Below are 15,792 nucleotides of genomic sequence, written 5' to 3'. Positions count from 1 at the left end.
TGTGTGTCTCCATCTTTAATAAATTCTAGTCCATCAAGCTGTAATCTAATTACAAAGTATGCCTTCATCTGCCATGAATCATCTCTGCACTTTGTTAGCTAAATTGGGAGAAAGAATCCAGACACATCATTGAGATGTAAATCATTATTTTTTTCTTTGTGAAAAGCACAGAAAAAGTTAGTGGCCTAAGATGATTGTTAAAGCCCTGTAGCTAATGGCTTTAAAGAAAATGTAATTATGATTTAATAATTGACAAATTAAGCCCAGGGAGCTTACGTTTTTTGGCAATGGCCATGATCCATAAAATCAGTTTTTCTAACAGCTGCATGTCTAAAAGAGGTAATTACATTCCCTGTATACACATATAAAACCTAAGCAAACACGCCAAGCAGACGGCTGTGGATTAGGGGTGAGATGGAGATGTCATCCCGTCCTAACAATGGCACATCTGGAAGATAACTCTGAAAAATAAAGCTGGTGATAGGTTCTTTCAATAAAAAGTCTCCAAATAAATTTTCCGTCGTGCAGAAGTTCCTACAGCAGTGACAACCCAAAGACAAACTCACAGAGTCACGCTGAGGAACGTCAACACCTCTACACAACAAAAAAAAAACGATGACCTCGAAAACTAATTACGTGTCACACTGAGCTCATATTGAGATCATTTTACTTGCTTCAGTACAATGCCATCGTATTTATGGAACACTCTGGAAACAAGGAGAAACCTCGAAAACAATCCTTGTAAATAGCTCGGACTAGTCGCTTTTTTCACGTATTTTTGTTTTTTGTTTTTGCAGAGCTGTCATGTAACATTACAATAACATTCGAGAACATCCATGCCAGGTATCCTGAGTAGAAAGACATTTATCTCAAGTCCTCGCCTTCCTCCTCCTCCACCTCTGTCCAATGAGATACTTTGGAATTCTGGTCTTATTCGATTCCTCGGAGCCCATGTTCTGCCACTACATGAAGAGACAACCGGCTCGAAGGTGAATGAGACTTTATATTTTCCCTCTGTCTGTGCTCTTTTCAACACGCACAAATGACCTCGATGAGCAACACATACGCCGTGCCAGTGAGACAGAGAGTAGGTGAGAAAGGGAGACACAGAGCAGGTATAGAAACCAAATGTAATGTATAAGATGTGCGGCGTGATTAGTCGAGTCCCCAACCAAGGCCTTCAGTCAAAGGCAGCAAGGGTAGCGATCATAAGGCACATTAAGTGACACTCCGTCAAGATTCGAAAGAACATCCAAGTTCTCAGCTGCCGCCATTCATTTTCATAATGACAGTGAATGCAGTTGAAAGCAGTGGGATCTCTGAATGGCATTAAGCTTTCAACTTTGATTAGGCGACTTGCGGAAGATGAAGAGAAATCATTTAGAGGAGGATAAGTGTGTCAGGAGATAATAGCTCCACGGGCTGAACACGGTGGAGAAACGCTGGCTCCGACTGAAGCTGATGAAACACAGCAACAAACCTGAGAAATCCAGGTGCGTGCATGTGTATCTGTGTGTTCGCGCAGAAGCAGGCATCGATTTAAATGTGTGTTTGCGCATGTGCTCACATGAATGCAATGCTTGTTTCTGTGTGTGAGTGTGTGCATGAATGTACATATCTGCCTGTCAAAGATCTCACTTTCTTTGTGTTGCATGTCAGTCATCTCGATCTCGGTGACAGCATTTCACATTGAGGTGGCATGTCTTGGAAAACAAAACTAAGAGGGCTAAATATCTCCAGTGAATACTTTACTTTTAATTGCTGTTTGATTGTTTGTATGGAAAATTGTCATCCTTTGTGCTTGTATGAATTCCCTCACACTTATATTTTTATTTTATCCTCACCTTATGCTTGGGCTTATGCCCAAAAATGATAGAAACCAGAGTGGGGGACTGTGTGGATCACCTGAGATTCAGATTGTAACTGTGAAAGTACAAAATCCTTCAAAATGTCTTTTAAAACTTCGCGAATGTTCTTTGTGCCCTGACCAAAACAAAACATGATGACAGGTGCCAGTTTAAGACATGCCTCTCTTTATCTCCGAGTCCTCAATTTCCCCCAACAGAGAGAGAAAAAGGGGGGGGGGCGGCGGCGCAGGGGACCTGAAGTGTGTTTAGGAGGAAGATGGCTGTCAGTAGCTGTCAATCGTTGGCTTTTTGATGCCATCATCTTGGCACAGGCCTGTCTGTCTCACAGTGTAACAGCTATCAAAGACTCATTCACAGCAGAGACAGGCACTAGGGTGGAAGCACGAGGAAATCCATACATTCTCTCATTTACACCTTATAAACTTTGTGAAATCTGGGTCTGTGGATTATGATGTGGCCGACCGTTCTCACCTGTCCTCGAAGCAATAAAAATGTAGACTTGATAAAGCCGTCCTGATTGCGCATTGCATATCAGCATGAATAAATGTTTGGAAAAAGATTTTGGCTCAGATTGCATTCTCTATTGTCAATTTTATTTTGGTTTGTATTAGTGCTTCGGTTACCTGGTGCCCCGTTCTAATAATGCACACTTGTTAGTTGTAACTAATTGCTTTACAGTATTAATGTTTAAAACACTGTTTATTAATACTTTATTAATCGGTAGAAGGCTGCAGAACAACATTTATGTTGCCAGGTTGCAAAATTCATTTGTCTGGTGCATACCTTCCTCTAGCGTAACTTGCTTTTTCTGTTTAGCTGTCTCCGTGATTCATTTAATGTGATGCCTCACTTTATAATCACCTATCGTGTCTGCAGTTTTAAATGTAGGGAAAACATTAGTGCGGGGTATGAGCTCAAAAAAAAAAAAAGCTTCAGCTATAAAACCAAATGTTGCTCTTTTTACTGGTCTTTAATGCACTAATAAATGCCTTATTAGAAAGTCGTACCAGTTATATTCATGCTGTCAATAAAAGTATCATGTGTACTGGGGTTAATGTGAAATAAGTGGAGACACATAAAATAGCCCTGGAATAAAACATGAGTGTTCCCAGTACACACAATAGTTCTAATTGCCTGCTTTGTTTGTTTTCCTCCGGTCAATTTTAGCAGCTGCAATGACAAGTCACTCTGCAGTACGAGTTTGACCGGTTTGTCATGCAACGAAAGCACTTCAGCAGGGCAAACATTCCAATAGAAAGCAGGGCAGTCGTATATTTCCAATGGTCGATACCGTGATCGATTGGGCAGTGATCTATTAAGAGAAAATCCCACACCGGTTGCCTATTTTCTTATTGTCGCCTGCTAAGGAACCATTTTGAAGCGTGTGTGTCAAGGTACGCTGCTTCGGCGAGGACATCAATCTGTCCTGCCGTCCTTGGTGGACTGTCTGCTTTTCATCTTGCCGGAGACAGTTCCCCTTGCATGGCCAACAGTTCCCACACCACACCTCTTTATTCGTCCAGGACAGCATCTCGATGTCTGTGTCAAGACGACCGGATCACAACTGGATGCAGGAGGCGGAGGAGGAGATGTTGGCCTCTCCTGCCAAACATGTACGTGCTGTTTGGCTCGTGGGTTGCTTCGCTCTGTCCGTTGGGTAGGTACAGATACAGACAGATCAACAAAAATATGACAAGATCCCTATACAAGCACATAGCTCAATCTCTGCCCTGTGCCTGTGGTGCGCAGCTGCCTTTGGGAATTTCTGTCAGCGCTCACCATTCGGCCTTGAACCTGTGATAACTACTGAGTTCATCATGCTCAAAACATTAAAGATGTACATCCAAAAGGTTGGGGCTGCCTGTTTACTGGCACTCACTGCTCCATAAACCATTTTCATCCCTTGCAGGATGAGACACACATGCTCTGCAGTCCTATTGATGGCGTTTAACACGGAAAATAAACCATAAAACACAATAATAAACATAAGCGGTGCAAATAAATCAGATTCATAATAACCCTGAGGTGGGATTTATGTAAGCAAAGATAGAGTCTTTGTGCAAATTGATGGTACAAGCTCTATCAAAGCACCAGTGAGACACTAATATAGTCTTATAAACACACCAGCAACACTCTAAAGTCGCTTCATCTCTCCTCCTTGGCTGGCCTAAGTGCTTAAGTAATGTATTGATTTCATAAGTGTGCAACTTTTTAGTACTTTCTTTGGTGGAAATATGTGTCCATCCTCTGGGTGGTGTGATTAAGAATAAAATACAAAGAGCTTTACGATGGAATAAATTCAAACAGTGACATAAAGCAGGAAAGTGTTAGCTGTCCTGAGCTGAGCAGCAGCGGTTCTCTCTCCGAGAGGCCCTAGTGACAACGGCAGGGAACTCTAGAGGTATCCATCACCAGCACACACTGTCCCCCTGGCACCCAAGCTAATGTATCACCTCTGGATTACAGTAGTATCAGTCTGATAGATGTTTTCTGAGCGGAGCGGGCCGCGTGTACTGCAGACAGGAGCTTCAATCGCTGGGTGTAGCTCTGAGGAGATGGGGCCTTTGCTCCCGGAGGTCCATTACAATTCTATCCCCCTTCTCCTCTGAGCCTGAGTCCTGAATCCTATGCCTCCTCCCAGTCCATTCATTCCTCCTTTTTTCCCAATTCTTTGGCTATTTGTATGTGTATGTATATGCATCCGAGCCTGCTCGTATGTGTTAGTCACAGGTCTCCACTGAGAGACGGACTGCCATCCTGAGGCGATGCCTGGGTTCCTCCAGTCAACTTTACTGCCTTCATTTGGCCTGATGAATGGCTAGCTGCCTTATCAGTCCCTCTGCCTGCAATCTCAAGTGGTTCCCTGGAGCCTCACACTGCCTGCAGCTTCGGTCGCTCTTTCCAGCATGTGCTCTTTCTGCTTCTCTCATATACACACGCCACAAACTCGGAGACATAGCAAACAGAGGCGCACAATTACAGACAGATAATACTACTCTAGATGTACAGTTCAGAAAATGAAATGCACATGAAAGAAAAACAAAAACAAACAAAAAAACAATGCACCAATTGTAGCAGCCAAAAACTCTGCAGAGCCCAAACACACACAGAGACTCTCTCTTCCACAAGGCGTACAAGCATACGCACACGTCAGCTAGCAAATCCATCATCTTTATTTCTTCCCCAATGTGCCCGTATATTTTTTTGTGGCTGCACCGTGCTCTCAAAAAATATTTATTTTTGCTGATTTTTTTTTTTTTTTTTCTTGAGGAAACACAAAAGAAATCACACCTTTCTTTCTCCTTGGCTCATGCCAAAATAATCAATGCTTTCCAGAGAGGGACTTGTGGCGCGACATGCGTGGAGGGAAGGCAGAAGGATGCAGACGTAGCTCCGGGGCTCTGGTTGTAGATAATAAGTGAGGAGCAGTCCTTGGGTATGTTTTACAGCTATCAAGACTCATCATATTTGACATGCATTCTGGTGTTTACACAGTCTCCTCCGTAAAATCCTCTCCAGCTATAGAAGGGAACAGGGTGCAGGGAGAACACACAATGCAGCACGTACACATTCTGCACACAGAAGTGCTTAGAAAAGAGGAGCTAGTTGTTGCCTTGGCTTTCTCTCTCTCTCTCTCTCTCTCTTTTCTCCATGTCCCATCTCTTATCCGCAGCACAATTGGCGGCGTTAGTACCTGTCAGCTGACTGACTTCTTGTTCCCGGTGGCTTATGAAAAAATCATGGCTGCTGGGCTTCAGAGGCTGCTTTCCCATCAATATGAATTCACCATGGTCTTCATGCAACATTAGGCCAGGCCCTGTTTTCATACAGCAAGCCACACGCTCCTTCGTCTGTAATACACAGGAGGAAATGAAAAGAGTAAATAGTCCTTTTAGAATGTTGCATTCGATCATGGGCGGAACCAAGTCGCTTATGAAAGGGACCAGTATACTTGGCTCTCAAAAGCACATTTGCTTTCCATCCCCAGATATTACAGCACTGTGCTTTGTGTCCCTTATTAGTGTGTCGTGTTTTACTGTAAATAAAACAATTCTCAGTGCAGCCCCTGCCATGGTTGTCCAGCAACGTTATATTCCAAAAAAGCATCTGCACATTCAGATGTGCAACGTATTTATGTACTTGTGCTGGCGCTAAAACAGTACTGTATGTAATGTGGCGACAGCACTGCTTCCCGTCTCTTTGCACTGAGAGATAACTATTCAGTTGAACTTCTCACAACTCGTAGAAATGCACCTGTTACAATTAGAGATTTGGTAAGGATACCAAAATGATACTTATCTTAATACTTTACTTTTGGGGAAAATAAACATGTTTTTCATGTTGTCTCAGCGAAAAACTGCCGTAGGACTTTGCCTAAATAACATACAGTCTAAAAATAGCAAAATTCGGATGTAAATCAGGAACAACATGATCAAAGAATAGCTAAACAAGATTACAGATCAGATCAGACATTTGTAGCTTTTGGTACATTTGGACTGTACCAGAAAAGTGATGTTTGATACCCAGCCCTAATTAGGAGAAACCTGCAACGGCCAAATAGTCAAACGGTCAAAGTTAGTCAATAATGTTGGTTTCGACCTGCTATAAAATACTGACTCATTTGGCCTTCGTTTTACATCTGCTTGGCTGGACCTGCTGCAAAGCGTCTGCTTTCCTTCATCCCTCTATCTCTCTCAGCCTTTTAAAACATGCTGAAAGTCAATTATCTACACCACTTCTCCCTGACATCATCACGCTAATACAAGCTGCTCTTGACCTTATGTTTGTGTGTCTTGAGCGGATGGGAGCGCCGTGCTTCTCCCTGATTGGATTAACTTCAGATGTGCTGTGTGTCCGGGTCTATTACAGAGGCCGTGTTGTGATTTCGAACCCCGAACCTAAGTTCCCAAAGCACCCACCCCCCCAAACTGTCCCACCCCTCTCCTCCTTTACACCTCCCTGAAGGCCTGCTCTGCCCTGCACGCCATCTCCCAACACCACCACACATGAGGCTCACGCGCGCGCGCACATATGCCTCTGCTCATGCCTCCAAACAGTCATATCCCATGTGTCCCCTGCGCAGTGATGGAATGCCCGAAGAAACTCCGCATCCCTCCACCCACACCCTCTCTCTTTCTCTGCTCTGTGTTTCTGAGTCCGGAGGGGTCATCTCAGACGGAGAGCTTATAATCAACTCAATTAAGTGAGTCTGATTGCCATGGCAAATTGGTCTGGGTTATAACATCATCGTCGGTGCCTCAAGTGCGGTCACAATGGGACACGGCAGTCAGATGAAAGTGACGCTAATGGGGAGGGAGGGTGTAGTGTCTCTGGACAGGAGCTGAGGCAGAGACTGAGTTTGTCTTTGTGGAGGTGAGCCAACAGAAATGCGACTTTCTGTGAGCAAAATGCTATGGGAAGTACATTGTAAAGGGGGAAACGGGCAGTTCAAATATTAGTATTCAGTATAGCTACAAAGAGAGAGCATCTTTCCACTGACACTGAATGACAACCACTGTGAGGTGTCGTGGGAGCAGCTCTACTGTATACCGAATGAAATAGCTTGGAGACCCGCTGGCTTAAAAACCAGTGGTTTCCCCAGTAATTGTTCCTGAGGATATGACATTTGTCTCTTTTTGTGGCTTGCTCAAGGTGTCAACACCTTTCATATACCCGAGATTTTTTTTTTTCCCGGTGGCTCATGTGCCCCGGAACAGCCTGTTTGATCTTTCTGAGGACTGTCATCTTATTGCGTGACTCCATGGAAATTGAATTCTGTATTTATTTACACGCCAGGTTAATAGAATAGATGGCTAAGTGATTTGAAAGTCAAACAACCACACCTGCCATTCATTTCAGGTTTTTTTTTCCTTTTTTCTTTTCGCAGAAGCAGATCCACTGTTTTGTTCTGTGAGGCTTGAATACACAAAGAGCGGATGATAATGAATTGAATGGCTTATCCTCAACAGTCACGCTCCAAAATACACTATAATTCAAAATAGCAGCGGTAAAATCCAGACTTCCATGATTGAAAAGCAGTTTTTGGCAACATTTTTGTTACACCCTCATCTCCATTCTGCAGCCCTACGAGTGGCCTACATAGACGGGTACTCTCCGTGTGCACGTCGAGACTCTCGCGCGTTTGTCTCGCACAGCGGCAACAGTGGCCCAGTTTGAGCAGAAATCAGTGTCGGCGCATCTCTGCTCGTGCGCGCTGACGCGCGCGCCCGGAAGCTTTAAACAGACCTGTCAAGTCGGGAGACGCTGCTGTCAAGCGGAGGACGAATCTGAAGATGCCAGCCGAACGCTGAGAAATGTCTGTCAGTCGTCTTGACGCCGGTCTCCCCGCTGTGATTAGCATCGCTTAATATTCGTGCGCGCCCCCTCCGACAGACGGGACGGGGGCCGCGCGGACCGCCGTCGTCAGGGGCGCACCGCACGCGGGTCTCCCTGGGATAAACGCGCGCGCGGTGATGTGACGGCCGAGCGGCGTGACGAGCGTGTCGGCGTGGTGCCGCCCCGCGCGCTCTGCGGCGGCGGCGGCGGCGGCGGCACAGGTCGGTTCGGCGAGAGGAGAAGCGACGTTACGTCCCAGGCAGCGCGGCGAGGAGCTCGTGGCTGCGCGGGGGGAGAGTGCGGATTAGCTGGACAACACCGCCACCCGCTGGTCAGGCTGAGGTACTAAAAAAAAAAAAAAAGCGAAAGAAAGGGAAAGTGCGGCCGGAGGGGAACTCGGGTGCCGAAAGGCCTAAGAACGTGCAAATCTGTCTTTCGTGGACTCATTTCAGGAGGTTTTGTGTCTCTCGATGTCTCTCGGTGCTCGAAAATCAAATACAGGCCAGCACATAAGTTTAGACGGGCTTGCTTTTGAATCGACCCCACACCTACGTTTCTTCTCTGCATGGTTTTTGCAAACTTTAAAAGTCTTTTCTTTTTTTTTGTTTTAGATGTGCAGGGTCTCCCCTCCCACACGCTAAATGCATCAAAACAGGAACCTCTTGAATTATTTTGTTTCATATTAGCAGTTGTATGTGTCAGTTTTGTTTTTCTTGTTTCTCTACCACATCGTTCTTTCTTGCCCCCCCCCACACTCACACACCTCTGAGAGAGTGTGTGAGTGTGTATCACCGTGGCACCCTTGACAGTCACGGCCGGGAGGAGGAACAGTGGTGCGCTCGCTGCAGATGGCAGCGCACATTTTTTTTTTTTTTTTTTTTTTTCATTCCTTAAACAGACACAAAAAGCAGCTGAGGGACCAGGGCCTGTCTGTAGAATGTGCCGGGGAAGAAGCAGGTACTTGGCACAAGTAGCAGAAACAATTAGCGTCACGTAAGCAGAGGCCCGAAGCAGCAGGGGGAGAGAGAGAGAGAGAGAGAGAGAGAAGGGGAGACGATGGTGGGATAACGTGGCGTCTCATTTTCACTGAGAGGACCTTAGACGAGCTGTGTGCGCACTCTCAGACATCCCCCCTTCCTTTTCCCCGTCACATCTCAAACATTTTTTTTTTTTTTTTTTTTTTTAGAGACAGCTCGTGTCACGGCTCATTTAATTGATGGGTCCTTGTCGGTGGCGTATTTCTTGTTTGTATCTGCGCATTCTTAATTGGGGAATAGACAGAGGAAGCTCGTGTCCTTGGAGAGACCTCGCATCCCACTCGCGCCCGCAAAATTCCTTTTTGAACATCCCTGGCCACGGTCTTCCCCGTTCCCGTTTTGAAGTTGGAAGTGGAAGTGTGGCTCGTGAAAACGCTCCTCCAGCCCTGCTCTACGTTAAACTTTACTCTTTAAACTTTGCTTGCCTCGCGGAGGAGCTCAAAGAAAAAACGTTGAACGGTAAAAGACAGTCACCGTTGAAGTTCAAAATCTTAAAGAACAGGCTGGGATTTTTTTTTTTTTTTTTTAAGTCGGTCCTAATATGATACTCACATGACCGTGTGTAGGAGTTATCGATCACTGTACTCATCCCTCCTCTCCACACTGGCTTCGAAGTGACCCCCCCTTACCAGCAAGAGAGGGAGGGTAAAATCCACAGTCCTCGTGCTGTCTGGGTTAGTCAAATCACGTGAGCTTCCGTCAATGTTACGGTGTTTTTAGAACAAAACAAAAAAAAAAAAGATTCAAACACAAGCGTTGCTGTCCTCTTCGCCGCAGCTCGGCAAGGACACACTGTCCCGCTGAGAAGACCGTAGCCTCGGAAGAAGTGGCGCATGGAAACAGGTTTGAAGAAGCTCAGTCTATTCTTTAGGTGGCCCGCTATGAGATTTAAAAAAAAAAAAAAAAAATGTGTGACAAGATAAGCAATGGTCAAAGTTGAAATTAGACAAAATAGTTACAACGCTCAGAAACTGAGCTGATCTGCTTCCTCGGATCTGTGCGTGATTGGTCAGATTTTTATTGAAAAGTCACCGTTCCCTGGCAACACAAGGAAACGACCCCAACAACCGCCATCAGACTCTAATCCCGATTCTTATATTGTTCAATTCTGACTGGTAAGTAGGAAATATCTGTCCTGAAATGTCACCCCCCCCCCAACCCCCCCAGCAGAGCTCTGCCTAACCTCGAACCACCGAGAGCAATGGAACAGGCTCTCATGTGAAATAACCAGCATGGTATGTATTTGGTACACGCTTGTGTAGGACCCTGACACTTGTGGTGAAAAGGCAATCAAGAAAATACATTTCACATCAGGGGCAGGATTGTGGGGGCGACTTCATCAAGGCCAATTGACAATGAAAGGAAGGAGGAGAGACTGAAGGAGACCGGAGGCTTTGGAGGATCTCGGAGACAACCTCATCCTCTCTGCCTCCCACTAGCAGTTGGAGACTGGCTGTCTCATCTGAACAACTGCGGATCGTCTAACTTGTCATCAAAGGCAAGAGTTGTGCTATTTAAATGTTCCCCGGGTGCAGAGCAATATGATACGGCTCAAAGAAGGTGGAAGTAGAGACTCCTCTCAAACCATTACATATTCAGTGTGTACAGTACATTTAGTAACACCATGCTAACCCCGAAAGGTTTCTGCAAATTGTTTATTTAATTACTTATTGATTGATTGATTTTTACTGATTTCTACCACCAGATTTTTTAGCCTCCCCACCTGTTTTTTTTTAAAATTGATTTATTTATTTTTAATTTAAACATAGCTTCCTGTGACCCAAGACAGTTCAGTTAATGCTTGTGAACATACAACGCTCCTCAGTCCTGGACAGCTGCAGTTTTTGCAGTCAGATTGCGGTCACTGTTTACAGTGCAACCCTGGATTTTTAAATCTGAGCAAGATGAAAGTTTCCTGGGGTTTCCCCTTCATTTTTGCATGTTCACAAACAGTAACCGCAATGTACAGTAATAACATGATGCTGTCAAAAGTCTCTCTGCTTTGGTAATGAACTCCCCACGTCCATACACCTTTTAGGGCGAGAAATTCTGCATGCAAGCCTATTAAATAACAAATGGATTTCAGAAAAACGCTGAAAAAAAAAAAACACTGTTAATTCACAGTAAAAAAAAAAAAAAAAAAATCCATTCACCAGGCTAGACCAGAAAATAAATAGAGAACGCCTCTTTCACCCTTCCACCACTAGGTGGCAGCGTGGTAAGGTATTAGTAAGTGAAAAGTACTGTACTGTACTGTACCATAACCTAGCATGTCAGGTTAAGTGTTAAAGGAAATAGCATTTTATTAATTTTAAAAATGAAACTAAAGCTGACATATCTCTGTTTGGATCTCAAATGAATTTGTGTCATCATGATATGCAGGCTGGTGTTAGTCTTGCTTCCGTCTTTTGAAAACAAGTTAAAACTATAATGTGCTATTTTTTCTAAATTTGTAGAGAGTCTTTCATGGTTTTTATCTATTTACGTTCACACTACTTCCTCTGGCACTACAAAAAAACCTCTTTCACATCTGCAGCCTCTTTGAAAGTGCAGCAGCTCTTTGTGCAATAGGCACAAAAAGTCACTTCACTCTAATTCTGGCTTTTGTGTTGTTGTTGTCTCTTGTTACTGGTTGCAGTTGATTTTATTTTTTACTGAGCACGTTTAAAACAAACTGCAGTTCCATAGGCTTACCATTACAACACAGTGAGGACAGTGTTGTCCTGTGAAACACATAAACTATTAAAAGTAGTTTATATTTCACACATGAATTGCAGGACTACAAAATAAATGACTGGCAATCTACAGTAAATTGAAATTCAGGGCTCGGGTCAGGAATTCAATCTTATTCTTGTAACTTTTTAAAAAGTAAGACATTGAGGCTAACTTTCTTGTTTGCTATAAAAAAATATGGCTGTCCATTTTTTTTTCAGTTATTATACAACAAATGTCTTCAGGCATGTTTTTCCAAAATGGTACCGAAATGCCCCTATTTTTGCAACATAACTGAAAAATCAATAAGTTGAACCTCCCTCTCAAAGGTTAAGCTAAACAAACACGGAGTGTACCGTGCAAAAAAGGACTGACACAGGAAGATTGAGCGCATTCAAACGAAAGCAGTTCACCCTCTTGTCCTTAACAAAGAGCCATGACTGGGGAAGGATGTGTCATCTGGTTGGTGGCAGAGATCTCTCGGTGATTGGTGGCAAGGGTAGCTGCTATTCTCCTTCCAGTTGGGCAGGTGTGGGACGGTCTGCCTTTGCTGGTAAGAGCCACACGATGATCCGGTGCTGCAGTATGTAGTTAACAACTCACTGAGGAGCCTCCAGTCCTCACCAAACTCAAACGGGCAGGTAAGCAAAGAGAACCACGGAGCCCTCATTCAGTTGTGTCTCATTTGGAAATGGTGATGATGACCCTGTGTTGCTTACAAGTGTTCAACCAAAAGCCCCCATGCTACATCCAAACTGATACCTTTAAGATTGTTCCCCTTCAGTTCAGGATTCTCTTGATCACATTTAGCTCAGCATGGACGGGCATGTTCCAACATTAAGGCCGGATGAAGGCACAGATGAAGGCCGGTTGGTCATCTGGCGCTCCAGGCTAAAAACTAAGGATGATTGTGCCTTTGAAGTTGCTGCTTCTGAAACTTGGATCTCACTGCCACTGGATTTAACATCTGTGGCACACCGTGCTACTCTTCCTGTTTTGGTGTCACATTTTAAACTGTATTAAATTGACTTTATATACAACTACAATAAACTTGCAAATGATACATAATTACCACAATCCGAGCTCAGGACCTGAGCAGTATAGATGTTGACCGCTAGAGGGCGTCACACTACACAGAGACATGCAGTCTAATAAGGTGACATCTCCAGTACAAAGAAATATGTTGTTTATCCACTTAGTCATGCAATATCATGATACATATTGAACGATTTTACATTTTCACTTCCGAGAACCCTAGAAGACCCATCGAGCGCCGGGATGGTTGCCAGTGAACGAGCCCAGTTCATGGCAATTCTCATTAAACGGATCAATGCAACTAGAGCCATTGAAATCGGTGAGATTATGTGCGGCCTGCAAACACAATAGATGGTAAACCATGGAAGCAAAGAAAGGCCATAATAATCGGAACTTCAATCCCATAGAAAAACCCTTAAATGGCATCTGAATACCAAGGTCAAAGTGTCCCACGGGTGGGACTGTGCATTTTAAAGGGTTAAAGGCAAATGACTACATCATTGTGAAATTAAACTACTACTGAATACTTAATGTTGAAAATCAAATACCACTGACTTTATAGAACTAACATATTTTACTCTGAAAGCCATTTATCTGACCAGACTTGACAAAACCTAAATCTACAGGACAGAGACCTGATCAGTTCAGGTTCAGTTGCTTATTTATCGGAGCCTTGATGGTAAAGTTTGAATTTTTCATCTTGAATTTTGCTGTCTGATGTTAACCGGTTCATTTTAAGCAAGTGACCTGTCATCAATTGGAGCAAATTCAGTGTAGTGTAACAAGGGGAATTCAAACCACATTCATTTTGACAGGTGGTGTTTCACTGCTGTAAATTTAGATGAATTCAAATTTCAACATTAATTGTGGATTTTAGAATTCGGTATTTGGTTGATTGTGAGATTCAAATCCATACAGGGCCTTTCTTTTTCTCCCTTAGAAGACTCACCTATCTTTAAAATATCTTGAAAGCACTAAAAGTATAATTCTAAGATGTTCATTTAACATTGTATTTATTCTGCAGGGATGCACACAGGGTACAATGCACTGAGCGTGGCTTTAGCCATGCCAGAGAATGGACATGTGGTAGCTTGTGAAATAGAAGACACCTACGTGAACATTGCCGAAACATTTTTTTTAAAGAGGTGTGAAAATGTGTCTCTAAACAGCAGGACTTGAACTGAGTCATCCATAAAAAGTTGTCTACACACGATAAAAGCAAATAATGTTAATATTAGGATTTACAGTTTACAATTACACGAGTGCATAACATCCAATTCCTGGCTCTAGTGCAACATTTGGATTTGGCATTTTGCAAGTTGAGTGAGACTGATTGTTGCCTCTGTGGGAGTAAAATTGTGCAGCAGACAGCATACTGTACATCTACCTTCTGTCAGTGCGTCTTCGAAAAATGCTGCAGGCTGGAGAGTAAAAAGGTGTCTACTCAGGAAACTGTGTCACATAAAGATGCAGAGCCAGGCAGTAAAATCAATTCCTGTTTGAACCTTCCTTAACATTCTCTTTAAAAAAAGACAATTAAAGAAGAAAAACCACTTTAAAGCCCTGCACAGCTCTTAATATATACAATCTAACCTTTTCTATAGGCTGGAGTGGAAAATAAGATATATGTGCGGCATGAAATAGCCCTGAAGACACTTAGTAGGTGCTTTATGAATCTCAGTCATGATTTCCGATAAAAAATGGACTCCGTCATCTTTGCAGTTTCATCAGACAACCTGATAGCAGCCGGGGAAGCTTGAACATATGACTTTGTGTTCATCGATGCTGATAGATTAAACTATGGCAGATACTATGAGACTCCCCTTGAGCTCATACGAAAAGGGGGCATCATTGCGATTGACAATGCAAGTACACCTTACACAAGCAGGTCGAGCTTCTGTTAGAGAACGCCTGCTGTGCTATTGGGCACTATTGAGAGGAGTACAGCATGTCTTCGCTGTGAACAGCATGAAACGGCTCCGTTGTTACTGTATTCGAAGGGGTTGTGGAGCGGAAAGGTGGTGAATTCGGCTCCCAGTGACCTCACCTCCCAGGGTCTGGATGCTCTTAATAAGAAGCTGCATAAGGGCCAGAGGATTGATCTGAGCACGCTCCCTGTGGGCGATGGGCTGACCATTGCCATTACAAACGCTAAAATCACAACTAAAAAAGTTTAACATGTCTTTTCTTAATGGTGCATTGGTTCTGATGGGAAATATAAGCATAAAACATAATATGTGGAGTACATGAAATAATGTGAGCGGGATCAAAGGAAACTAAAGACTACATTTTTTAAAAGAAGCTACAGTTAAGCTCTTTATAATGACATGAACACGGCAGCCTTTATATGTGTATGTTAATTCATAGCTACCTGTCTGAAATATACATGTACATGTTTATATACATGACTCTTCTATCACATTTCAGTGCTGGGTTTAACTACACTGCAGCTGGCACGTGAAACATCAGGCAAGCAGGGCTCCATTTCTTTTAAAAACAGTTAAAGATGGCTATATACTGTATATCAGTATAGACACGTGGAAGATCGCACGGGAGCCCTCTATAACCTGAGCGCTGTATGAAATGTGGTGCTTTTATATGACGGCATGGCAGCAGAAGATGAAAACATAATTTTATGGTTTCACAGAGCATGTAATGAGATTGATTTTACACATAACGCGTAGACCGTTGTTATTAAGCTCAAATAACAATAATCATATTTCACATCTTACACCTAATACAAGCTCAAGCTTGCGTTTACTTTTATGGGCTGAATATGGTTTATTTCATGGCTTTGACAGGAA

At 43.5% G+C, this 15,792-nt stretch overlaps 1 long non-coding RNA gene and 1 pseudogene across 1 annotated transcript; one reads left to right on the top strand and one right to left on the bottom strand.

Moving 5' to 3' along the window:
* Nucleotides 1-2,863: 2,863 nt before the first annotated feature.
* On the bottom strand, nt 2,864-8,216 carry LOC120796862. Its single transcript, XR_005708430.1, has 3 exons — nt 8,115-8,216; nt 5,563-5,719; nt 2,864-3,514 (listed from the first exon to the last, which is right to left on the bottom strand). It is a non-coding gene; the product is annotated as an uncharacterized LOC120796862 (long non-coding RNA).
* A 2,986-nt stretch (nt 8,217-11,202) lies between these two features.
* LOC120796679 lies at nt 11,203-15,165 on the top strand (annotated as a pseudogene).
* The last annotated feature ends 627 nt before the right edge of the window (nt 15,166-15,792 follow it).

The sequence above is a fragment of the Xiphias gladius genome, chromosome 11 (genome assembly GCF_016859285.1).
Source record: "Xiphias gladius isolate SHS-SW01 ecotype Sanya breed wild chromosome 11, ASM1685928v1, whole genome shotgun sequence".
NCBI lineage: Eukaryota > Metazoa > Chordata > Actinopteri > Istiophoriformes > Xiphiidae > Xiphias > Xiphias gladius.
The sequence above is the reverse complement of the archived record's forward strand: the minus strand, read 5'-3'. Positions and strand labels throughout refer to the sequence as shown.